Below are 24,689 nucleotides of genomic sequence, written 5' to 3'. Positions count from 1 at the left end.
ACATCCTCTCCCTACCAGAGCTTTCCCCTAAGGGGGCAGTAAAACGGGACCACTTTTTGGCACTGCTGGGCAGCCTTTCCAGCATGAGTGAGAGGGGTTGGTCCGGAAAAGAGGCACTGAGGAGGATTATCCTAGATTTCACAGGTGGGTGGGTGGAGGGAGGTCTGGACTCATCAAATAAGGAAAGTTTTTTCCCTTGCATCCTGGAATAGAGGTGATTTGCAGACTTCTCTGTGGTTGTTTTTCCTCTTCCTCTCTTGGTCCTTTGATTCATTCTGCCTCATGGCATGTCTTTATTTTCCCTCTTTGCACCTTTCTCTCCTGAAAGAGGATTTAGTGGAATGGTTAGAATCATCTTAAATACACTAGCTTTGTGGCTTAGTTGTTGGTGCACAAAGAAACTGAAGAAGAATATACAACCTTGGCTGTGTTCCTTCACAGATTGTATCCTTCCAGAGAGCCGAATTTTCCAGAGTGCTGAAGCTGAATTTTATCCATTGTAAGCAGCAAAGCTTTTCTTTATTTTTAAAAATCCATATTGGAAGGGAATTCTCTGAAATGTATTACCCATACACATACACTGCCTTTGTAAGCAGACCGTTCGAAACCTGACCTGACGTTTTCTCCATCACACAGGGTCAGTGTTTGGGACATCGAAGGTTATTCTGTGCTGGAGGAATGATGCCTTTGGGTTGTTTGCCCCTATAGTAAAAGGCGTCGGAGTCTCATACTTTGCTGATTCTTATATCTGGGCTTTTTTTTTTTTTTTTTCCTTCCACTATGTTAGGTGCTACTTTTGCTCGCCATTTCTCTCCCCTTCTAATCTGTGTGTTTAGGAACAAGAGAACAATTTATTTAGAAATGTAACAACAACATCTACCATATAGTGGGTTCTTATTGTAGTCACTGAAGTAGTGCTTTTCACAAAATGTTCCCGTTTAATGCCCACACAGCGCCAGGAGATACATAGCCTCATCATCGTTATGTTACAGAAGAGGGAACTGAGCAGCAGAGAAGGCGACCACATATCCTTCTTGCCTGAAATACAGGAAATTAATTCAACAGGCATTCACTGGGGGCTTGTATTGTACTTGTTAAGCATCATTAATTAAAAATAATTGGTAGGGGGTGTTGATCAGTAACAGTGAAAGAGTTTGAATCATAGAATATTCTTAAATAGTCTGGTTATTTACAGGGCTTCATAAATCTTTGTGCTGTTTTACAACACTTAAAGGGATTTAAGCATGAGAGAAACAGTCTTTGTAAATTGAATTAAAATGCAACAGTTAGGGCTTCCCTGGTGGCGCAGTGGTTGAGAATCTGCCTGCTAATGCAGGGGACACGGGTTCGAGCCCTGGTCTGGGAAGATCCCACATGTCGCGGAGCAACTGGGCCCGTGAGCCACAACTACTGAGCCTGCGCGTCTGGAGCCTGTGCTCCGCAACAAGAGAGGCCGCCATGGCGAGAGGCCCGCGCACCGCGATGAAGAGTGGCCCCCGCTTGCCGCAACTAGAGAAAGCCCTAGCACAGAAACGAAGACCCAACATAGCAATCAATCAATCAATCAATCAATAAATCTTTAAAAAAAAAAAACAAACGGTAGTCTTCTCACTGCTGCTTGGGGTTCAGCTGTTCAGACTAGAACAAAGTTAAGTGCAGTAGTCACCTAAACAAACAGTATAGGTATAGATACCTATACTGATATCATAATTTGTGTTCATTTATACAGTCTAATTATCCTCATCTTGAAAGGGGCTTGATTTTTAAAAAATTTTTATGAATTTATTTATTTTTATTTTTATTTATTTTCGGCTTCGTTGGGTCTTTGTTGCTGCGCTTGGGCTTTCTCTAGTTGCGGCAAGCGGGGGCTACTCTTCGTGACGGTGCGCAGGCTTCTCATAGTGGTGGCTTCTCTTGTTGCGGAGCATGGGCTCTAGACGCGCGGCTCCTGTAGTTGTGGCTTGTGGGCTCTAGAGCGCAGCCTCAGTAGTTGTGGCGCACGGGCTTAGTTGCTCAGTGGCATGTGGGATCTTCCCGGACCAAGGCTTGAACCCGTGTCCCCTGCATTGGCAGGCGAATTCTTAACCACTGCGCCACCAGGGAAGCCCTAGGGGCTTGATTTAAATTCATTTACATTGCTTCTGCCAGATGGAAATGACATGCACCTATGCGTTTGAATTTACCTATTCCTGAGCCTTTGAAACCCTGTAGATAGAGTGAACCCAGCTCTAGATGATTAGACAGTTTACTTAGGCTCCTGTTTACTGTCTACTACCTACTTGTTGGGGGGCCCTGAGCAGAAATGTTGACTTTTCTGGGCCTCAAGCTCCTGTACTTTAAAATGAGGAGGGAAGGAGATCTGGTAGAGTTTTTGGTCTGGGACATTCTATGGAGAGTCTGTTCTGTCTCAAATGATTGCAAGCAGAGATACAGGTCTACAGGTACTTGCTCTGAAGAGGACTAAATAAGCAGGGGTATTTAAATGTAAACCACTGGTTCATAAAATTCTCTGCAAGTTGATTCTTTGAAAGATATTATATAGGCCCTTGGAGTCTTGCTTATTTTAAAAATTTTCTTTTCTTCATATTCTTCATTGGCTTTTCAAGCATTTTCTTTGTGGATAGCTCAGAAGTGGTTTTCAGCCCTGTATCATATTAATTTATTGTAAATTCTAAACTGGTAGATTTTCTGTTAATGATGTTCTTGTGCTGTGTGTTCACCTTGGCCCTTTAACGCTGAGTAAATTAGAGAGCATGGGGGAGAAGTCTTCCTGACTTCAAATACTCAAAGGGTTGTTTTTTTCTCCTGAGCAGCTCTGCGTATCTACATAGGACAGAAGTACAATAAAAGGAGTTAAAATGGAGGAGATTGCAGCTGGATACACGGCAGGGTAAAAGCAGCCTCATCATTGTGCTCAAACCTCCGCAGAGCTGCTGTGAGGAAGGGGTGGTGTGTGGTGTTGGCCTGTTCCGCGTGGCCCCTTGTAAAAAAGAGTGTTTTCACTCTCCTCCAGGGCCTGCTGGAGGAGAGTGGGGGAAGCCAGGGATGCCCTTCCAGGGCTGCTGCTGGGGGCAGGTGGCAGCAGGGGGGGTTAGCTGGCCTTCAGGGTTCGTTTTTGTGCTTGAGTCTTGAGCTGGTGAGATACGGCACCTGGATCAGGCAGTGCAGAAAGCGGTTCAGTTCTCCTCTGTGTTTTCAATGTTCCCTGATTACCAAGACGTTCAAGGGCAGTGAGTAATGGTGCTCAGTTCCCCCTGGAACCATGGCACAGGGCTGACAGCATAGATTTCTCCCTTCACCCCAGGTCCAGATCTCTCTCCCTTAGCCAGCATCCGTGGTACCCGGAGGCGGGTGAGTCTCTGACTCTGCATTCCTTGACTCTTAATGAGCTATCAGGCTTTCCCCTATAATTGGGTCAGGCAGCCATGTGACCTGCTCACTGCCAGTTTCTTTTTTGAAAAGATGTTCATTTCATGGATCATTTTGAAGATTCTCCATGGATATGCAACCTGGTTTGAGAAGGTTGGGTAATTTTTCATTTGTTCTTTGAGATAGGTTGTTTTGTAGTCTTTGCAGTCAGCCACTGTTAGACTTTTTAAAGAGGTTCTCTCTTGCCATCTTCATTTTATTGCTTCTTGTCTGAGTAGAACTACATGAGAACTCCCCAGACCCACATGACCCTAATCTGCTCCAGAGGTGGCTAGAGAGAGAGAACTGGGAGGAAAATAGAGATTTTTGAATTATGGAGATTTTAGTAAGGGGGAGAGAAAGAGACAGAGACTGACACCCAGAAGTGTTTTTTACTTACTTGGGCAATTATATCCTTAGCTTGGGGATGGAAATATGTTCTGAAATTTGTTTTGTCAGCTTCCTCTGAAATAAATAAAATTACAGTGATGATATCATTCCTGTTTAAAATGTTTGAGTAGGTATCAAGGCAAAGTGATTAAGGCCTAATTGTTTGCCAGATTTTCTTTAAAGCTGCATTTTTTTGTTGGTTTGTTTGGGGGTGGGGTGGGGATTTCTATGCCAAAAAACATCTTAAACTGATGAACATAACAGTTCTCTTCACTTATTTTGGCCACTTTTTAATTAGATGACTGTTTTCATAGTTGAGGAAATACATTTGCGTTGGGCTGAAGCCCCAGGGTGCCAGATTTCAATCCCAGAAAAAAATGTTCTCCTCAGTTTAGTGCTGATGTACACTTAAATAGCACAGGAGCGAGCGCTTTTCCTTGGCCAAGGTCACATGGCGACTTTCCAGAGGGTTGACTGGTTTTGGAGTTGGGCAGGTTTCAGGTCGAGTCCCCCAGCTTGCCCTCCATCTGGGGAGCTACCGCTCTCCAGCTCCCCGTGAGTGCAGCCTCGGGAAGTCACCAGGTTCCCGAGTCTCTGTCCCCGGGCCAGCCTGCCGTGAGCAGAGGGGGTGGGGACAGAAGCACGGTTGCTGCCCAGTACAACCCGACCTCCTTCTCGCCCCCACTCAGTCGTGGCCACTGCTGCGTGTGAATCGCCACCTCCCACTTTGTGTGCTTGCTCATCCTCGCTGCTGGTAATGAGCTGGGAGGTAGTTAATATTTGCCACCTGCTGTGGGAGATCCTGGGATCAACCAGTTTTAGTTTTCCTGAAACCACACTTTGAGGCTTATACTGATAACATTCTGCAGTTCTTTGCAAACCCCTGGTCAGGCACCTTTACTAGTTCTCTTTTTACCAAGGATATATGAAGGCTGGACTCCCAGCTAACGCTCCATCCATTCCAGACAGGCTGGTCCTGCTCCTCCCCCAAAGCCCCCTGCATGTTTGCTGGGCTGTTTCTTTTCACCGCTGGGTATCTGACAGGAGCCTTGTGCGTGGCTTCAGTGGTGGCTGGGTAAATTCTCCCAGGTGTCCTGCCCACCTTTTTGGAACAGTGTGTCTCCTCCTGGGGCTGCAGGTGGAGTGCTGCGCATGTGGGGTCTTGGATGGCAAGGGCTGAGCCAGGACAAGGGCAAGGGCTCTTGCTGGGCGCCTGGTTCCTGCACCTCTCCTGGTGTCCTGACCTGTACCCCGGCCCACTCTTCCATCTGGGAGTGATCTCACTCCCCCGGGCAGCTTAGTATCAATATGTGTCCTGGAAGATGACAAACCCCGGGCCCTTCTTACCTCTGCCCATGCCCTCAGTGTTGTGCGGGGTTCCGCTCCTGAGGCCTTTATTCTGCTTCCTAAAGACTGAGGACTTTTACCTCCCCAGCCTGCTTCCCTGCAGCTTGGAGCCCATGATTTTCTTGACTCCCTTCTTTTCTCAGGATGTCCACAGGAGTGGGGCCGGGGTCAGGAGCTCTGCCACACTGCCCTTTCCACCAGGTTCTTCTGTTTCTGTTCTTGACATATGCAATGTAAGGTTGATTTCCTTTTCTTGTTTCGTTGCTCTTGGTATTTTTTTTTTTAACCTTTTTTCTAAACTACCTTATATTCATTTTGCTTGACTTTGGAGTGGAAAGATAACATGTTCCCACTTTACCCTCGTCTGAACTTGGAACTGCCGTGTTACACTTTATTATTTTTTATTGCATTGTAATTGACCTACAATATTAGTTTCAGGTGTACAGCATAGTGATTCCATATTTTTATACATTATGAAATCATCCTAATGATTCTGGTTACCATCTGTCACCAGAGAGTTATTACAATATTATTGACTATAGTCCCTGTGCTGTACAATATATCCCTGTGAGGTATTTATTTTATAACTGGAAGTTTGTACTTCTTAATCTCCTTCACCTATTCTACCCATTTCCCCAACACCCTCCCCTCTGGCAACCACCAGAATTGTTCTCTGAATCTCTGATTCTCTTTCTGTTTTGTTTTTTTGTTTTCTGGATTATACAAATAAGTGAAATAATACTGTATTTGTTTTTCTCTGACTCATGTCACGTAGCATAATACTCTCTGGGTCCAACCATGTTGTCACAGATGGCAAGATTTCATTTTTTTAATGGCTGAGTAATATTCCATTGTGTGTGTGTATATATGTGTGTGTGTGTGTGTATATATATATATATATATATATATGTATGTGTGTATATATATATATGTATGTGTGTGTGTATATATATATATACACCACATCTTCTTAACCATTCATCTATCACACTTACGTTGCTTCCATATTGTAGCTATTGCAAATAATGCTGCGGTGAACATGGGGGTGCATATATCTTTTCAAATTAGTGTTTTCATTTTCTTTGGATAAATATCCAGAAGTGGAGTTGCTGGATTCTGATGTAGTTCTGTTAATTTTGGGGGGAAACTCCATACTATTTTCCATAGTGGCTGTACCAACTTACATTTCCAAGCAGCAGTGCGTAAGGGTTCCCTTTTCTCCACATCCTTGCCAAAACTTGTTATTTGTTTTCATTTTTTTGAGGTATAGTTGATTTATGATATTATAATAGTTTCAGGCATACAACATACTGATTCACAATTTTTATAAATTCTACTCCATTTATTACAAAATATTGGCTATGTTCCCTGTGCTGTACAGTATATCCTTGAAGCTTATCTATTTTATACATAGTGGTTTGTACCTCTTAATTGCCTACCTCTATTCTTGCCCCTTCCTTCTTCCATCCCCCCACTGGTAACCATTAGTTTGTTCTCTATATCCGTGAGTTTGTTTCTGTTTTGTTGCATTCGTTCATTTGTTTTATTTTTTAGATTCCACATATAAGTGATAACATACAGTATTTGTCTTTTTCTGACTTATTTCACCAAGCATGATACCCTTGAGGTCCATTCATGTGTTGCAAATGACAAAATTTCATTCTTTTTTATGACCGAGTAGTACTTCATTGTGTATGTGTGGGTGGGTGGGTGAGTGTGCATTCACGCTACATCTTCTTTATCCATTCATCTGTTGTACGTTGCTTCCATATATTGGCTATTGTAAATAATGCTGCTATGAACATTGGGGTATATGTATCTTTTCAAATTAGTGTTTTTATTTTCTTTGGGTATATACTCAGGAGTGGAATTGCTGATCTTATGGTAGTTCTAGTTTTAGTTTTTTGAGGAGCCTCCATACTACTTTCTGTAGTGGCTACACCAATTTACATCCTCACCAACGGTGTAACAGGGTTCCCTTTTCTCCACATCCTCACTAACATTTGTTGTTTGTGGTCTTTTTGATGATAGTCGTTCTGACAGGTGTGAGGTGATATCTCATTGTGGTTTTGATTTGCATCTCTCTGATAATTAGTGATTTTGAGCATCTTTTCATGTGCCTGTTGGGCATCTGTATGTCTTCTATGGAAAAATGTCTGTTCAGTTCTTCTGCCCATTTTTAATCAGGTTGTTTGTTTTTTTGATAGAGTTGTATGAGCTGTTTATATATTTTGGATATTAACTCCCTTGTGGGTCATATCATTTGCAAATATTTTCTCCCATTCAGTAGGTTGTCCTATTATTTTGTCAGTGGTTTCCTTTGCTGTGCAGAAGCTTTTAAGTTTAATTAGGTTCCATTTGTTTATTTTTGCTTTTGTTTCCTTTGCCTTAGAAGACAGATCCAGAAAAATATTGCAGTGATTTATGTCAAAGAGTGTTCTGCCTAGGTTTTCTTCTGCGAATTTCATGGTTTCCAGTCTTACATTTAGGTCTGTAATCCATTTTGAGTTTAATTTTGTATATGGTTTGAGAAGATGTTCTAATTTCATTATTTGACATGTAGCTGTCCAGTTTCCTCAGCACTACTTATTGAAGAGACTGTCTTTTCTCCATTGTATATTCTTGCCTCCTTTGTCATAGATTAATTGACCATAAGTGCGTGGGCTTATTTCTGGGCTCTCTGTTCTGTTCCATTGATTTATGTGTCTGTTTTAGTGCCAGTAGCATACTATTTTGATTACTGTAGCTTTGTAGTATAGTCTGAAGTCAGGGAGCATGACGTCTCCATGTTCTTTCTCAAGATTGTTTTGGCTATTCAAGGTCTTTTGTGTTTCCATACAAATTTTAAAATTATTTGTTCTAGTTCTATGAAAAATGCCATTGGTATTTTGGTAGGGATTGCATTGAATCTGTAAATCGCCTTAGGTAGTATGGTCCTTTTAACAGCATTAATTCTTCCAGTCCATGAACATGGTATACCTTTCCATCTGTTTGTGTCATCTTCAGTTTCTTTCATCAGTGTCTTTTAGTTTTCCAAGAACAGGTATTTTACCTCCTTAGTTTTATTCCTAGGTATTTAACTCTTTTTGATATGATTGTAAATGAGATTATGTTCTTAATTTTTCTGATAGTTTGTTGTTAGTGTATAGAAATGCAACAGATTTCTATATGTTAATTTTGTATCCTGCAATTTTACCAAATTCATTGCACTCTGTTTTTGGTGGCGTCTTTAGGGTTTTTTAATGTATAGTATCATGTCATCTGCAAACAGTGACAGTTTTACTTCTTCCTTTCCAATTTGGATTACTTTTATTTATTTTTTCTTGTCTTATTTTTGTGGCTAGGACTTCCAGTACTATGTTGAATAAAAGTGGTGAGACTGGGGATCCTTGTCTTACTCCTGATGTTAGAGGAAATGCTTTCAGCTTTTCACCATTGAGTTTGATGTTAGCTTCGGACATATCATTTATGGCCTTTATTATGTTGAGGTGTGTTCCCTCTATACCCACTTCGTGGAGAGTTTTTATCATAGATGGATGTTGAATTTTGTCAAAAGCTTCTTCTGCAACTATTGAGATGATCATATGGTTTTTATTCTTCAATTTGTTAATGTCGTGTATTGCATTGATTTTGTGGATATTGAACTACCCTTGCATCTCTGGGATAAATCCCAATTGCTTGTGGTGTATGATCCTTTTAATGTATTGTTGGGTTTGGTTTGCTAATATTTGAGGATTTTTGTATGTAAGTTCATCAGTGATATTGACCTGTAATTTCTTTTTTTCGTGATATATTTGTCTGGTTTTGGTATCAGGGTGATGCTGGTCTCATAGCGTGTGTTTGGAAGTATTCATTCCTCTGCAGTTCTTTTTTTTTTCTTTAACATCTTTATTGGAGTATACTTGCTTTACAAAGGTGTGTTAGTTTCTGCTTTATAACAAAGTGAATCAACTATACATATACATATATCCCCATATCTCCTCCCCCTTGCGTCTCCCTCCCACCCTCCCTATCCCACCCCTCTAGGTGGTCACAAAGCACCAGCTGATCTCCCTGTGCTATGCAGCTGCTTTCCACTAGCTGTTTTACTTTTGGTAGTGTATATATGTCCATGCCTCTCTCTCACTTCGTCCCAGCTTACCCTTCCCCTTCCCCATGTCCTCAAGTCCATTCTCTACATCTGCATCTTTATTCCTGTCCTGTGCCTAGGTTCTTCAGAACCAATTTTATTTTTTTTTAGATTCCATATATGTGTATTAGCATACAGCATTTGTTTTTCTCTTTCTGACTTACTTCAGACAGACTCTAGGTCCATCCACCTCACTACAAATAACTCAATTTCATTTCTTTTCATGGCTGAGTAATATTCCATTGTATACATGTGCCACATCTTCTTTATCCATTCATCTGTCAATGGACACTTAAGTTGCTTCCATCTCCTGGCTATTGTAAATAGAGCTGCAGTGAACATTGTGGTACATGACTCTTTGAATTACGGTTTTCTCAGGGTATATGCCCAGTAGTTGGATTGCTGGGTCGTATCGTGGTTCTATTTTTAGTTTTTTAAGGAACCTCCATACTGTTCTCCATAGTGGTTGTATCAATTTACACTCCCACCAACAGTGCAAGAGGGTTCCCTTTTCTCCACACCCTCTCCAGCATTTATTGTTTGTAGATTTTTTGATGATGGCCATTCTGACCAGTGTGAGGTGATACCTCATTGTAGTTTTGAATTACATTTCTCTAATGATTAGTGATGTTGAGCATCCTTTCATGTGTTCATTGCCAATCTGTATATCTTTTTTGGAGAAATGTCTGTTAAGGTCTTCTGCCCATTTTTGGATTGGGTTGTTTGTTTTTTTATATTGAGCTGCATGAGCTGCTTGTAAATTTTGGAGATTAATCCTTTGTCAGTTGCTTCATTTGCAAATATTTTCTCCCATTCTGAGGGTTGTCTTTTCGTCTTGTTTATGGTTTCCTTTGCTGTGCAAAAGCTTTTAAGTTTCATTAGGTCCCATTTGTTTATTTTTGTTTTTATTTCCATTTCTCTAGGAGGTGGGTCAAAAAGGATCTTGCTGTGATTTATGTCATAGAGTGTTCTGCCTATGTTTTCCTCTAAGATTTTGATAGTGTCTGGCCTTACATTTAGGTCTTTAATCCATTTTGAGTTTATTTTTGTGTATGGCGTTAGGGTGTGTTCTAATTTCATTCTTTTATATGTAGCTGTCCAGTTTTCCCAGCACCACTTATTGAAGAGGCTCTCTTTTCTCCATTGTATATTCTTGTCTCCTTTATCAAAAATAAGGTGATCATATGTGCGTGGGTTTACTCTGGGCTTTCTATCCTGCTCCATTGATCTATATTTCTGATTTTGTGCCAGTACCATACTGTCTTGATTACTGTAGCTTTGTAGTATAGTCTGAAGTCCAGAGCCTGATTCCTCCAGCTCCATTTTTGTTTCTCAAGATTGCTTTGGCTATTCGGGGTCTTTTGTGTTTCCATACAAATTGTGAAATTTTTTGTTCTAGTTCTGTGAAAAATGCCATTGCTAGTTTGATAGGGATTGCATTGAATCTGTAGATTGCTTTGGGTAGTAGAGTCATTTTCACAATGTTGATTCTTCCAATCCAAGAACATGGTATATCTCTCCATCTGTTTGTATCATCTTTAATTCCTTTTGTCAACGTCTTATAGTTTTCTGCATACAGGTCTTTTGTCTCCTTAGGTAGGTTTATTCCTAGGTATTCTATTCTTTTTGTTGCAGTGGTAAATGGGAGTGTTTCCTTAATTTCTCTTTCAGATTCTTCATCATTAGTGTATAGGAATGCAAGAGATTTCTGTGCATTAATTTTGTATCCTGCTACTTTACCAAATTCATTGGTTAGCTCTAGTTTCTGGTAGCATCTTTAGGATTCTCTATGCATAGTATCATGTCATCTGCAAATAGTGACAGCTTTACTTCTTCTTTTCCGATTTGGATTCCTTTTATTTCTTTGTCTTCTCTGATTGCTGTGGCTAGGACTTCCAGAACTATGTTGAATAATAGTGGTGAGAGTGGGCAACCTTGTCTTGTTCCTGATCTTAGTGGAAATGGTTTCAGTTTTTCATCATTGAGCACAATGTTGGCTGTGGGTTTGTCACATATGGCCTGTATTATGTTGAGGTAAGTTCCCTCTCTGCCTACTTTCTGGAGGGTTTTTATCATAAATTGGTGTTGAATTTTGTCAAAAGCTTTTTCTGCATCTATTGAGATGATCATATTGTTTTTCTCCTTCAATTTGTTAATATGGTGTATCACATTGATTGATTTGCGTATTTTGAAGAATCCTTGCATTCCTGGGATAAACCCCACTTAATCATGGTGTATGATCCTTTTAATGTGCTGTTGGATTCTGTTTGCTAGTATTCTGTTGAGGATTTTTGCATCTATGTTCATCAGTAATATTCGCCTGTAGTTTTCTTTCTTTGTGACAGCTTTGTCTGGTTTTTGTATCAAGGTGATGGTGGCCTCGTAGAATGAGTTTGGGAGTGTTCCGCCCTCTGCTATATTTTGGAAGAGTTTGAGAAGTATAGGTGTTAGCTCTTCTCTAAATATTTGATACAATTCGCCTGTGAAGCCATCTGGTCCTGAGCTTTTGTTTGTTGGAAGATTTTTAATCACAGTTTCAATTTCAGTGCTTGTGATTGGTCTGTTTATATTTTCTATTTCTTCCTGTTTTAGTCTCAGAAGGTTGTGCTTTTCTAAGAATTTGTCCTTTTCTTCCAGGTTGTCCATTTTATTGACATATAGTTGCTTATAGTAATCTCTCATGATCCTTTATATTTCTGCAGTGTCAGTTATTACTTCTCCTTTTTCATTTCTAATTCTATTGATTTGAGTCTTCTCCCTGTTTTTCTTGATGAGTCTGGCTAATGGTTTATCAGTTTTTTGTTTATCTTCTCAAAGAACCAGCTTTTAGTTTTATTGATCTTTGCTAGTGTTTCCTTCATTTCTTTTTCATTTATTTCTGCTCTGATCTTTATGATTTCCTTCATTCTGGTAACTTTGGGGGTTTTTTTCTTCTTCTTTCTCTAATTGCTTTAGGTGTATGGTTAGGTTGTTTATTTGAGTTGTTTCTTGTTTCTTGAGGTAGGATTGTATTGCTGTTAAGTTCCCTCTTAGAACTGCTTTTGCTTCATCCCATAGGTTTTGGGTCATCGTGTTTTCATTGTCATTTGTTTCTAGGTATTTTTTTATTTCCTCAGTGATCTCTTGGTTATTTAATAGTGTACTGTTTAGCCTCCATGTGTTTGTATTTTTAACATTTTTTCCTGTAATTGATATCTAGTGTCATAACGTTGTGGTCAGAAAAGATAGTTGATACAATTTCAGTTTTTTAAAATTTACCAAGGCTTGATTTGTGACCCAAGATATGATGTATCCTGGAGAGTGTTCCATGGGCACTTGAGAAGAAAGTGTATTCTCTTGTTTTTGCATGGAATGTCCTATAAATATCAATTAAGTCCATCTTGTTTAATGTTTCATTTAAAGCTTGTGTTTCCTTATTTATATTCATTTTGGATGATCTGTCCGTTGGTGAAAGTGGGGTGTTAAAGTCCCCTACTATGATTGTTTTACTGTCTATTTCCTCTTTTATGGCTGTTAGCATTTGCCTTATGTATTGAGGTGCTCCTATGTTGGGTGCATAAATATTTGCAGTTGTTATATCTTCTTCTTGGATTGATCCCTTGATCATTATGTAGTGTCCTTCTTTGTCTCTTGTAATAATCTTTATTTTAAAGTCTATTTTGTCTGATATGAGAATTGCTACTCCAGCTTTCTTTTGATTTCCATTTGCGTGGAATATCTTTTTCCATCCCCTCACTTTCAGTCTGTATGTGTCCCTTGGTCTGAAGTGGGTCTCTTGTAGACAGCATATATACGGGTCTTCTTTTTGTATCCATTCAGCTAGTCTGTCTTTTGGTTGGAGGATGTAATCCATTTATATTTAAGGAAGTTATTGATATGTATGTTCCTATTACCATTTTCTTAATTGTTTTGGGTTTGTTGCTGTAGGTCTTTTCCTTCTCTTGTGTTTCCTGCCTAGAGAACTTCCTTTAGCATTTGTTGTAAAGCTGGTTTGGTGGTGCTGAATTCTCTTAGCTTTTGCTTGTCTGTAAAGGTTTTAATTTCTCCGTCGAATCTGAACGAGATCCTTGCTGGGTAGAGTAATCTTGGTTGTAGGTTTTTCCCTTTCATTACTTTAAATATGTCCCGCCACTCCCTTCTAGCTTGTAGAGTTTCTGCTGAAAGATCAGCTGTTAACCTTATGGGGATTTCCTTGTATGTTATTTGTTGTTTTTCCCTTGCTGCTTTTAATATTTTTTCTTTGTATTTAATTTTTGATAGTTTGATTAATATTTGTCTTGGTGTGTTTCTCCTTGGATTTATCTTGTATGGGACTCTTTGCACTTCCTGGATTTGATTGACTATTTCCTTTGCCATATTAGGGAAATTTTCAACTATAATCTCTTCAAATATTTTCTCAGTCCCTTTCTTTTTCTCTTCTTCTTCTGGGACCCCTATACTTCGAATGTTGGTGCGTTTAATGTTGTCCCAGAGGTCTCTGAGACTGTCCTCATTTCTTTTCATTCTTTTTTCTTTATTCTGCTCTGTGGTAGTTATTTCCACTATTTTATCTTCCAGGTCACTTATCTGTTCATCTGCCTCAGTTATTTTGCTGTTGATTCCTTCTAGAGAATTTTAATTTCATTTATTGTGTTGTTCATCATTGTTTGTTTGCTCTTTAGTTCTTCTAGGTCCTTGTTAAACGTTTCTTGTATTTTCTCCATTCTATTTCCACGATTTTGGATCATCTTTATCATTACTCTGAATTCTTTTTCAGGTATACTGCCTATTTCCTCTTCATTTGTTCCGTCTGGTGGGTTTTTACCTTGCTCCTTCATCTGCTGTGTGCTTCTCTGTTCTCATTTTGCTTAACTTACTGTGTTTGGGGTCTCCTTTTCACAGGCTGCAGGTTCATAGTTCCCATTGTTTTTGGTGTCTGCCCCAGTGGCTAAGGTTGGTTCAGTGTGTTCCTGGTGGAGAGGACTGGTGCCTGTGTTCTGGTTGATGAGGCTGGATCTTGTCTTTCTGGTGTGCAGGACCATGTCCGGTGGTGTGTTTTGGGATGTCTGTGACATTATTATTTTAGGCAACCTCTCTGCTAATGGATGGGGTTGTGTTCCTGTCTTGCTAGTTGTTTGGCATAGGGTGTCCAGCACTGTAGCTTGCTGGTCATTGAGTGGAGCTGGGTCTTAGCATTGAGATGGAGATCTCTGGGAGAGCTTTTGCCGTTGGATATTACATTGGTCTGGGAGGTCTCTGGTGGACCAATGTCCTGAACTTGGCTCTCCCACCTCAGAGGCACAGGCCTGACACCTAGCTGGAGCACCAAGACCCTGTCAGCCACATGGCTCAGAAGAAAAGGGAGAAAGAAAAAAATAAATAAATTTATTAAAATCAAAAAAATTATTAAAAATAGAAAAAAATTTAAAAGTAATAAAAAAGGGAAAGAAGGAAAGAAAGAAGAGTGCAACTAAACCAAAAAACAAATCCACCAATGATAACAAGTGCTAAAAACTATACAAAAAAAAAATGGATAGACAGAACCCTAGGACAAATGGTAAAAGCAAAGTTATACAGACAGAATCACACAAAGAAGCATACACATACACACTCACAAAAAGTGAAAAGGAAAAAATATATATATCTTTTGGGAAGTCTGAGGTCTTCTGCCAGCGTTCAGTAGGTGTTCTGTAGGAGTTGTTCCACATGTAGATGTATTTCTGATGTATTTGTGGGGAGGAAGGTGATTTCCATGTCTTACTCCTCCGCCATCTTGAAGGTCTCTCCACTCTGCAGTTTTTTAAAATAGTTTGAGAAAGATAGGTGTTAACTCTTCTCTAAATGTTTGGTAGAATTCAACTGTGAAGCAATCTGCTCCTGGTCTTTTGTTTTTTTGGGAGTTTGTAAAATTACTCATTCAGTTTCATTACTGGTAATTGGTCTGTTCATATTTTCTATTTCTTCCTGTTTGTCTTGGGAGATTTTACATTTCTAGGAATTTGTCGATTTCTTTTAGGTTGTCTATTTTATTTGTATACAGTTATACTAGTCTTTTATGATTCTTTGTATTTCTGTGGTGTTGGTTGTAACTTCTCCTTTTTCATTTCTGATTTTATTGATTTGGGCCACCCCTTCTCTTTTTCTTGATGAACTGGCTAAAGGTTTATCAGTTTTGTGTATCTTTTCTTTTTTTAAAAAAATTAATTAATTTTTTATTCATTTTTGGCTGCGTTGGGTCTTTGTTGCTGCGCATGGGCTTTCTCTATTTGTGGTGAGTGAGGGCTACTCTTCACTGTGGTGCACAGGCTTCTTATTGTGGTGGCTTCTCTTGTTGCAGAGCCTGGACTCTAGGTGCATGGGCTTCAGTAGTTGTGGCACGCAGGCTCAGTAGTTGTGGCACACGGGCTTAGTTGCTCCGCGGCATGTGGGATCTTCCCGGACCAGGGCTGGAACCTGTGTCCCCTGCATTGGCAGGCAGATTCTTAAACACTGCACCACCAGGGAAGTCCCTGTGTATCTTTTCAAAGAACCAGCTTTTAGTTTCATAGATCTTTTCTATTTTTTTAGTCTCTCTTTTTTTCTGCTCTGACCTTTATGACTTCTTTCCTTTCACTAACTTTGTGTTTTGTTATTTTTCTAGCTCCTTTAGGTGTAAGGTTAGATTGTTTATTTTAGATTTTTCTTGTTTCCTGAGGTAGGCTTGCATCACTATAAACTTCCCTGTTAGAACTGCTTTTGCTGTGTCCCGTAGATTTTTGGATCATTTTGTTTTCATTTTCATCTGTATCCAGGTATTTTTTAGCTTCTTCCTGATTTCTTCAATGATCCATTGGTTGTTTAGTAGCATATTGTTTAGTCTCCATGTGTTTGTGTTTTTTGCAGTTTTTTTTCTTGTCGTTGATTTCTAGTCTCATAGTGTTGTGGTCAGAAAAGATATTGAGTTGCCCAAAAAGGTCATTGGTTTTTCCGTAAGATCATACCAAAAACCCGAGCGAGCTTTTTGGCCAACCCAGTACTTGCTCAATTTAAATTTTCTTAAATTTACCGATGCTTGTTTTGGGGCCTAGCATGTGATCAATCCTGGAGAATGTTCCATGTACACTTGAAAAGAATGTGTATTCTGCTGCTTTTGAATGTAATGTTCTCTGTATAGCTATTAAGTCAGTCTGGTCTGCTGTGTCATTTAAGGCCAGTGTTTCCTTATTTATTTATTTTTGGTCTGAATGATCTGTCCATTAATGTAAGTGGACTTTAAAGTCTCCTACTATTATTGTGTTAATGTCAGTTTTTTCCTTGATGTCTGTTAATATTTGCTTTATGTATTTAGGTGGCCCTATTTTGGGTGCATATATATTTACACTTCTTGGTTTGAGCCTTTGATCATTATGTAATGTCCTTCTTTGTCTCTTGTAACCATCTTTGTTTTAAAATCTATTTTATCTGGTATAAGTATTGCTACCCTGGCTTTATTTTTATTTCCATTTTCATGGAGTATTTTTTTCATCCTCTCACTTTCAGTCTGTGTGTGTATTTAGATCTGAAGTGAATCTCTTGTAGGCAGCATAGATATGGGTTTTGTCTGTTCAGTCACCCTATGTCTTTTAAAAAAAATCTTTATTGGAATATAACTGCTTTACAATGTTGCATTAGTTTCTGTTGTACAACGAAGTGAATCAGCTATAAGTATACATATATCCCCATATCCCCTCCCTCTTGAGTCTCCCTCCCATCCTCCCTATCCCACCCCTGTAGGTTGTCACAAAGCATTGAGCTGATCTGTGTATGCTATGCAGTAGCTTCCCACTAGCCATCCATTTTACATTTGGTAGTGTATATATGTCAATGCTACTCTCTCACTTCGTCCCAGCTTCCTCTCCCCCGCCCCTATGTCCTTAAGTTCATTTTCTATGTCTGCATCTTTATTGCTGCCCTGCCACTAGGTTCATCAGTACCGTTTTTTTAGATTCCATGTATGTGCATTAGCATACGGTATTTGTTTCTCTCTTTCTGACTGACTTCACTCTGTATGACAGACTCTGGGTCCATCCACCTCATTACAAGTAACTCAGTTTCATTCCTTTTTCATCCTATGTCTTTTGATTGGAGCATTTAGTCCACATTCATTTAAAGTAATTATTGATAGGTATGTACTTAGTGCCATTTTGTTAATTGTTTTGGGCTTGTTTTGTGATTCTTTTTTGTTCTTTTAATTTTTTTCTCTTCCCTTGTGATTTGATGACTATCTTTAGTGTTAGGTTTGGATTCCTTTTTCTGTGTGTGTATCTATTAAAGATTTTTGATATGTGGTTACCATTTTGTTTATATATAGCAATCTGTATACATACATGATTATTTTAAGTTGCTGATCTCTTAATTCCAAATACATTTGAACAACCCTGCTTTTTTACTCCCCTTACCTCATGATTGCTGTTTTCGACATCATATTTTACATCTATGTGTTTGGTGTTGCCCTTAACTGCTTATTGTGGATATAGATGATTTTTACTACTTTTGTCTTTTAACTTTCCTACTAGCTTTGTATGTAGTTGGTTTATTACCTTTAATGTATATTTGCCTTTACTGATGAGCTTTTTCCTTTCATAATTTTCCTGTTTCTAGTTGTGGCCTTTTCTTTTTTGCTTAGAGAAGTCCCTTTAACATTTCTTGTAAAGCTGGTTTGGTGGTGCTGAGCGCCTTTAGCTTTTGCTTGTCTGTAAAACTTTAGATTTCTCCAACAAATCTGAATGAAAGCCTTGCTGGGTACAGTGTACTTGGTTGTAGGTTTTCCCCTTTCATCATTCTAAATATATTGTGTCATCTCTTTCTGGCCTGCAGAGTTTCTGCTGAAAAGTCAACTAATAGCCTTATGGGAGTTCCCTTGTACACGACTTGTTGATTTTCCCTTGCTGCTTTTGATATTCTCTCTTTATCTTTTTTTAAAAAAATTAAAAAAAATTTTTTTATCATTATTATTATTTTTAATTAATTTATTTTTTGGCTGTGTTGGGTCTTTGTTTCTGTGCGAGGGCTTTCTCTAGTGTGGCAAGCGGGGGCCACTCTTCATCACGGTGCGTGGGCCTCTCACTATCGCAGCCTCTCTTGTTGCGGAGCACAGGCTCCAGACGCGCAGGCTCAGCAGTTGTGGCTCACGGGCCTAGTTGCTCCGTGGCATGTGGGATCTTCCCAGACCAGGGCTCGAACCCATGTCCCCTGCATTAGCAGGCAGATTCTCAACCACTGCGCCACCAGGGAAGCCCCTTCTCTTTATCTTTAATTTTTGCCATTTTAATTACAGTGTGTCTTGGTGTGGGCCTCTTTGGGCTGATCCTGTTTGGGTCTCTGTGTGCTTCCTGGACTTGGATGTCTGTTTCCTTTCCCAGGTTAGGGAAATTTTCAGCTATTAGGTTTTCAAATATGTTTTCTGCCCCTTTGTCTCCCTCTCTTCTCCTTCTGGGACCCCTATCATGTCAATATTGGTACACTTGATGTCACAGAGATCTCGTAAAGTGTTCTCATTTCTTTTTTCTTTTTTTTTTTTTTTGTTCAGCTTCAGTGATTGCCACTACCCTGTCTTACAGCTCATTGATCTGTTCCTCTGTATCATTTAATTAACTTGATTCTTTCTAGTGTATTTTTCATTTCATTTATTGTATTTTTCACCTCTGTTTTTGTTTTTTTATATTTTCTAACTCTTTGTTAGAAACTTCTGACTTCTCACTCTGTTCATCCAGTCTTCTCCCGAGTTCTTTGATCATCTTTATGATCATTACCTTGAACTCTTTCTCAAGTAGTTTGCCTATCTCCACTTCAGTTAGTTCTTCTTCTAGGGTTTTGTCTTGTTCCTTCATTTGGAACATGTTTCTCTGTCACCTCATTTTGCTTAATTTGCTGTTTTTATTTCTATGTTTCTTCTAGGTTGATTATGTTTCCCGACCTTGGTGAAGTGGCCTTTTGTAGGAGACATCCTATGAATCCCAGCAGCGCACTCCCCTCTGGTCACCAGAGCTGTATGCTCTAGGGGTGTCCCCTCTGTGGGCTGCATGGGTCCTTCTTTTGTGGTGGGCTGACTACTGTGGGCAGCCTGGTAGTCATGGCTGGCCCCTGATCTGGTTGTTTGCCAGGCCCTGCCTTGTGTGGAGGCTGCTGGACACTGATTGGTAGGGCCAGGTCATGATGCAGCTGGTTGTGGAACCCTGGCAGGCCCCAGGGCTACTGCCGGCTCACTGCTGGGTAGAGCTGGGTTCTGAGGTGGGTGGTTGTGGGGCTGGGTCTTCCCAGATCTAGTGTTGGCCTGCTAGCGGTGGGGGGGTGGGCTGGTTCCTGACATGGCTGGCTGTGGGTTCCAGGGTGTCCCAGAGCTGGTGCTGGCCCACTGGTGAGTGGGGTGGCTGGCTGAGGAGTCCAGGATATCTTAGAGCTGGTATTGGCCTGATGGTGGGTGGGGCTGGGACCCAGGAGGTGCCACAGCTTGTGCTGGTTCACTGGTGGGTGGAGCTGGATCCCAGGGGCTCTGGCTGCAGGGCTCTGGGGGTCCTGAAGCTGGTGTCAGCCTGCTGTGAGTGTGGTTGTCTCTCAGGGCTGTTGGCCAAAGGGCACAAGGTGTCCCAGAATGGAGTTGGCCTGCTGGTGGGCAGAGCTGGAGCCTGGTGGTCTTGAGGCTGGTGCTGGCCTGCTAGTGTGTTGCCTGGGTTCTAACAAGGCAGGCTGCTGGGCTTTAGTGGTCTTGGGGCTGGTGTCCACCCGCTGGTGTGTGTGGCTGGGGCCCTGGAGATCCTGGGGCTAGTGCCTGCCCACTGGTCAGCAGAGCTGGGTCCTGGGGTCTCTGGGCGCAGGGCCCATTTGTCCCAGAGCTGGTGTCAGACTGCTGGTAGGAGGAGCTGTTTCCTGACACAGCTGCATGTGGGGTCCAGGGTGTCCCAAAGCTTGTGTCAGCCCACTGGTGAGTGGGGCCTGATTCCGTGGTGGCTGGCTGAAGGGCCCAAGGTGTCTCAGACCTAGTATTGGCCTGTCTGTGGGTGGGGTTGGGGCCCAGTGGGTCCTGGGGCTGGTGCTGGACTACTGGCCGGTGGGCTGGGTCCTGCCACGGCAGGCTGTGCAGCTGTGGTTGTGCCGGGCTGGTGTCTGTCTGTTGGTGGACAGGGCCGGGGCCCTTTTTGTTGGAGTCCTTAGGGTTTTTTAATGTACAGTGTCATGTCATCTGCAAACAGTGACAGTTTTACTTCTTCCTTTCCCATTGGGACGCTTTATATTTCTTTTTCTTGCCTAGTCACTGTGGCTGGGACTCCTAATATTCTCTTGATAGAAGTGATGAAAGTGGTCATCCTTGTCTTTTTCCTGATCTGAGGAAAGGCTTTCAGCTTTTCACCATTGAGTACGATGTTAGCTGTGGGTTTGTCATATATAGCTTTTATTATGTTGAGGTATGTTGCCTGTATACTCACTTTGGTGAGAGTTTTTAAAATTATATATGGATGTTGAATTTTGTCAAAAGCTTTTTATGCATCTTTTGAGATGATCATATGATTTTTATCCTGATTTCTTATGTGGTGTATCACATTGATTTGCAGATGTTTGAGCCATCCTTGCATCCCTTAAATTGCACTTAATTATGGTGTATGATGCTTTTAATGTATCATTGGATTAAGTTTCCTAGTTTTCTTGAGGATTTTTGCTGCTGAATTTATCAGTGATATTGGCTTGTAATTTTCTTTTTTTTGTACTTTTTTTGTTTTGGTATTATGGTTATGCTGGTCTTGTTAAAATGAGTTTGGAATCGTACCTTCCTCTTCAATTATTTGGAATAGTTTTAGAAGGGTGGGTATTAACTCTGTTTTAAATGTTTGGAAGAATTCACCTGTGAAGCCATCTAGTCCTGGATTTAGTTTGGGAGTTTTTTGATTACTGATTAATTTCATTGTTAGTAATTGATTTCTTCATGATTTAGTTTTGGAAGATTGTATATTTCTAGGAATTTATCCATTTCTTCTAGGTTGTCCAATTTGTTGGTGTATTATTTTTCATAGTATTCTCTCATGATCCTTTGTATTTTGTGGTATTAGTTGTAACTTCTCTTCTGTCATTTCTGATGTTATTTATTTGGGCCCTTGCTCTTTTTTTTTTTTCTTGATTAATCTGGCTGAAGGTTTATCAATTTTGTTTGTCTTTTCAAAGAACCAACCAGCTCTTAATTTTATTGATATTCCCTATTTTTTTAGTCTCTAGTTTATTCTCTCTCTGATTTTTATTATTTCCTTCCTTCTCCTAACTTTGGGCTTTGTGTGTTTTTCTTTTTCTAGTTTCTTAAGTTGTAAAGTTAGTTTGTTTGAGATTTTCCTTGTTTCTTGAGATAGGCTTGTATAGCTACAAACTTTCTTCTTAGAACTGGTTTTCCTGTGTCCTGTGGATTTTGGAACATTGTGTTTTTATTTTCTTGTTTCAGGACTTCCTCTTTAATTTCTTTGTTTACCCATTGGTTGTTTAATAACATGTTGTTTAGTCTCCACATGTTTGTGTGTCTTCCTCTTGTAATTGATATCTAGTTTCATACTGTTGTTGCAAAAGACACTTGATATGATTTTAGTCTTAAATTTATTGAGACTTGCTTTGTGGCCTAACATGTGATCTGTCCTGGAGAATGTTCCATGTGCACTTGAAAACAAAGTGTATTCTTCTGTTTTTGGTTGAAATGTCCTGTGTCTATCTACTAAGGTCAATCTAGTCAAATGAGTTATTTAAGGCTAATGTTTCCTTATTGATTTTCTGTCTGGATGGTCTATCCATTAATGTAAGTAGGGTATTAAAATTTCCTACTATTATTGTATTGCTGTCAATTTCTTTCTTTAAGTCTGTTAATATCTGTTTTATGTATTTAGGTGCTCCTGGGTAGGTGCATATGTATTTACAAATGTTATGTCCTGTTGTTGGAGTTGAACATTATGTAATGCCCTACTTTGTCTTTTGTTACAGTCTTTGTTTTAAAGTGTATTTTGTCTGATTATAAGTATTGCTACCCCAGCTTTCTTTTCATGTCCGGTTGAGTGGAATATCTTTTTCCCTTTCTTCACTTTCAGTCTGGGTGTGTGTGTTTAGATCTGAAGTGGGTATATAGGCAGTATATAGTGAGTCTCGTTTTTTTTTTTTTTTTTAATCCATTCAGCTACTCTGTCTTTTGATTGGAGAATTTAGTCTATTCATTTACATTTACAGTAATTATTGATAGGCATGACTTATTGCCATTTTGTTAATTTTTTTTCTGGTTGTTTTGTACTTCTTCTTTGTTCCTTTTTTCTTACTCTTTTCCTTTGTGGTCTGATGACTTTTATTAGTTTTATGTTTGGATTCCTTTCTCTTTTTCGTGTATGTATCTATTATAAGTTTTTAGTTTTTGGTTATATGTTTGTTATATATAACAACATATATATATATGGCAGTTTATCTTAAGTTGATGGTTGCCTAACTTCGCAAGTATTCTACAAACTCTATCCCCCTCTCCATGTTTCATAATTAACATTAAAAAAATTTTTTTTTTATCTCTCAACTAAATATTATAGTTATGGCTGATTTTATGACTTTTGTTTAACTTTCATACAAGCTTTTTAAGTAGTTGGTCCACTACCTTTACTACATATTTGCCTTTACCAGTGAGATTTTTTTCTTTCATATATTTTCTTATTTTTAGTTATAGCTTTTTGTCTTCAGCTTAAAGAAGTTCCTTTAACATTTTTTTGTAAGGCTGGTTTAGTGGTGATGAATTCCTTTATCTCTTGGTCGTCTGGGAAACTCTTTATCACTCCTTAAATTCTGTAGGATAACCTTGCTAGGTAGAGTATTCTTGGTTGTAAGTCTTTTCCTTTCAGCCCTTTGAATATATCATGCCACTCCCTTCTGGCCTAGTAAGTTTATACTGAATAATCTAATAGTTTTTTGGGGTTTCCCTCGTATATAATAAATTGTTTTCCTCTTGCTGCTTTTAAGAGTCTCTCTTTATCCTTAACTTTTACCATTTTAATTATAATGTGTCTTGGTGTGGTTCTTTTTAGGTTCATCTTATTTGGAACTTTTTGGGCTTCCTGGAGCTGTATATCTGTTTCCTTTCCCAGGCTAGGAAAGTTTTCTGCCATAATATCTTCAAATAATTTTTCTGGCCCTTTCTCTCTCTCTCTTCTCCTTCTGGAACCCCTATAATGTGAATGTTATTCTGCTTGATGTTGTCCCAGAGGTCCCTTAAGGTATCCTCCCTTTTAAAAATTCTTTTTCCATTTTGCTGCTCTGTCTGGGTGATTTCCATTGCTTTGTCTTTTAGCTCACTGATTTGTGCTTTTACTTCATCCAGTCTGCTGTTAAGCCCGTCAAGTGTATTTTTCAGTTCAGTTATAATCTCTGTTTGGTACTTTCCTACATTTTGTATATCTTTGAAGTTATCACTGTGTTCATCCATTCTTCTCCTGAGATCAGTGAGCACCTTTATGACCATTACTTTGAATCCTTTATAAGGTAGGTTGCTTATCTCCATTTTTTTAGGGTCTTTTTCTGAGGATTTGTCTTGTTCTTTGGTTTGGAACATCTTCCTCTGTCTCTTCATTTTGCCTGACTCTTTGTGTTTGTCTGTATGTATTAGGTGAAAGAGCTACCTCTCCCAGTCTTGAAGGTGTGATCTTGTGTAAGAGATGATCTGTGAGGCCCAGAAGTGCAATCTGCCCTGGCCTTCAGAGCCCAGAGCTCAGGGGGCATCCCTCATGCCGCCTGTGTGCCCTTGCGGCTATGGTGGGGCTGTGCTGCTGCGCTGAGAGCGTGGGGTGTGGAGCACCCCCACTGGTGCTGGCTGGCTACAGGGAGAGCACCAGAAGTGGTGCCCGCCAGTTCTGTCACCAGCAAGTTAGAATGAGATTACAAGAATGGCACCCAACAGTGTTTCCATCCCCAGAGAAAGTCCCTGCAGGTTCCTGCCTTTACAGCAGCCACTTTGGGCTTAATTAGTGGTTCTCCCTCACTTATGGTCCTGGCACTTTCCACACTGTTGCTTTTGTGCTGGATCTCAGGGTGAGTGGTCTGCATGCCTTTAGGAGCAGGTTCTCAGTTCCCTACAGTTCTGTGGTTCCCCTGGACTTAATCCCTGTTGATTTTCAAAACCAGACTTTTTAGGGCCTCTTTTATGGTGCTGGACCCAGGGGCCTGATGTGTGGCAAGTCCCATCCCTCCTCAAGGGGAAATTTCATGTTTTTGGGGTCCCTTCCCAACTGTGGGACACCATGCCCAGGGTGGAGCCCTGGGCGAGACTGAGTCTCTGCCTCTTGCTAGCCTCAGTGTATCTCTTTATCTTTTGTTATGGAGCTGCTGTTCATCTAGTCCTTGGGTCCTTTTCTGAGGATAGTTATTCCATATGTAGCTGTCAATTCATTGTGTCCCTGGAAGGAAGTAAGTTTGGGGTCTTCCTGTG

At 40.1% G+C, this 24,689-nt stretch overlaps 1 protein-coding gene across 4 annotated transcripts in view; it reads left to right on the top strand.

Moving 5' to 3' along the window:
• The window catches only part of CACNA1D (calcium voltage-gated channel subunit alpha1 D), a 322,525-nt gene that overhangs the window by 52,983 nt on the left and 244,853 nt on the right, over nucleotides 1–24,689 (top strand). The window lies entirely within an intron of this gene.

This window comes from Balaenoptera acutorostrata, chromosome 10 (assembly GCF_949987535.1).
Source record: "Balaenoptera acutorostrata chromosome 10, mBalAcu1.1, whole genome shotgun sequence".
Taxonomy (NCBI): Eukaryota; Metazoa; Chordata; class Mammalia; order Artiodactyla; family Balaenopteridae; genus Balaenoptera; species Balaenoptera acutorostrata.
The sequence above is the reverse complement of the archived record's forward strand: the minus strand, read 5'-3'. Positions and strand labels throughout refer to the sequence as shown.